This window comes from Limulus polyphemus, unplaced genomic scaffold, assembly GCF_000517525.1.
Source record: "Limulus polyphemus unplaced genomic scaffold, Limulus_polyphemus-2.1.2 Scaffold332, whole genome shotgun sequence".
NCBI lineage: Eukaryota > Metazoa > Arthropoda > Merostomata > Xiphosura > Limulidae > Limulus > Limulus polyphemus.
The window spans coordinates 399,255-401,683 of record NW_013665942.1 but is presented as its reverse complement, the minus strand read 5'-3'; positions in this window follow the sequence as shown (position 1 = coordinate 401,683).

Here is a 2,429-nt window from a genome sequence, read left to right as displayed (position 1 = left end):
ACTATTCTGCTGTGAAATAGAATATAGGTGGGTGTTATTGGTTAGATATCTTTTTTCGCGTCTATCAATTAGAAATTAGAGATGGCTATCGCAGGTAGTTCTTGTGTAGCTTTGTGCGAATATCCAAAATAAACAATTTGCATTTGACACTAGATCTCTCAAAAATGGCATGACAACTGGGAGCATTTTATGACAGATAAAAACAGGTTTCTTGTAGCATTAGAAACTTAGTCTCGCAGAGTGGTTTCACTCAATTTACTTTTGTTTCCAGTAAGGTTTTTCGCAATGCTGCTTTTCAAAGCCTAAATTCACTAAGTAGACTATTTCACAAGGGTACACGCATGAGAAATCATTATTGATATTTTCTTATGTTGAATATCAGAGAAGTTGGAGAGTAAAAAGTTTAATGCATGATTGTTACAATAGATGTAAAATTAAAGAAGCTGTGTTTCTTGAGTACCTCTTGGTACTTTTCTGGCATATCGTAATCATTTGTTTCTAGGAGTTATAAAAAAAAGTGTACCTATTAGAGAGTGTCTAATATTGTCTGTGAGAGTCCTTAAATTATTATAGCTACAACAATGATCAAACATAAAAGGTCTTCCCTGTATTTTGATTCGTCCATTTCTACAACTTTTAGTTTAGTTAACACTTTAAGTGTCAAATCATTTGTTGTCTCAATTGCTAAAAACTTGTAAAAAGTGTTATTTTTCGCCTCATTCATTGTCTTTCCTATAGTAATATCTTCACAATACTTAATTGTATATCTTTTAGTAATTTTTCCTAATTAACGCAACATTCTTTGAAGGTGAATTTAACTGATTTACGAGCACACTATCAACACCATCAACACTGTAAGCAAGAATAATAAGACAAAATTAAATGGAACAAAGACTTTTACACTAGAAATTGTCATAGCTCGAGTTACCTCTTGTGTTGTTTTAAAAGTGCAACTACCTTGTTCTGCACCTGAAAGGCTGGAACATACCCAGCAAATTCAAAGGTGTTGGCCTTATAGGCAAAGTCACACACACAAGAAATATCAGTTAGTTTATTAGGTTAATATATATCAATGTTCACCATAAAATTCCATTGACTGCTTAGAAAGAAAGGATTGAAAAGTCCTTCCAGCTAATCGGTATATAACAATTCCTAGCAATCATCAACAATGATATGAACCATCAATATTCAAGAGGTACATCTAATAACCTCAGTTATCCTCGCAGCAATAATAAAATATCTAATACAAATTATCTTGCAGATATTTCACCTTGAAACTCCGCTTGATACTTCAGAAGGAAAGGATCACAACATATTTTGAGTTGTTGATCTCATAAACATCCAGATTACACATTACACAAACGTCCTAAATCTTGGAATCCATCAAATAACAGTCTGTTTTGTTTCATTTGTATGTTTCTTGTGAAGCACAAAGCTACACAGTGGTCTATCTGTGCTCCGCCCACCACAAGTATCGAAACCCGGTTTTTAGCATTATAAAGCTTTAGAATTACTGCTGAAGCGCTAGGGAGCAATAACAATCTGCACCATAGAAACACTACATCACTGTACTAAATAACTCAGAACGTAAAAACTGCCAGATTCTTTCAGTTATTCATGAGATCCCTAACTATGTAGTCAATTGGCTAGTATACTAAATATCCAATAGCTATTGTGATACCTCACGGATTACTAACAAAGCAGAAGAGTTAGGCCTACTAATAACTGGAGATTTTCGGCTCTCGGACTTGGATGTATATTTCCCAATGAGCTGTGACAGTTAAATCATAAAGAAACAGAAGAGACATAGGTTTATACAAAGAACAAATATTTAATAATTCACAGTTAACACAACAATACAATACAATGATCATTTGATCGTGTGTGCTTTAAAGCTTTAAATAGAAAGTATGGGACCAACAAGGACTAATGAAGAATTTGATAGAAAAATACTCCCGCTGGCCCACGTGCTCCACTCGTAAGATAGTGTGGGTAAAATGAAACCACTAAATAAAATAAACCCAAGTTATGTTAAGATATTCTCACTTTAATCTATGTAAATATGCTAGAACTATGAAATCCAAGTCCTTACTTCACATAAAAACGACTCTAGCAACATTTCACTAACTATGCTTCACATTTAAAATGAAGCAAACTCTAAAACTCGTTCACATATGGCGAACATAGGCAACTCTTAAATCAAATGACGAAAACCTTATGGCGATCGTGAAAGTAAACAATGAAGCTAAACTTCTTTCATAGAAAGTGAACGCTTATCACAACATGAGAACTTTAGGAGCTCCCCTGAAATAAAATGAAAGAAAAGATACGAACTTGCAGAAACATACAGTTCTAATGTGAGAACTTTGAGAGTTCTCACTATGTTAAAAAAGAGGAAAATATCAGCTTCTGTTGAACAGGTTAATGGA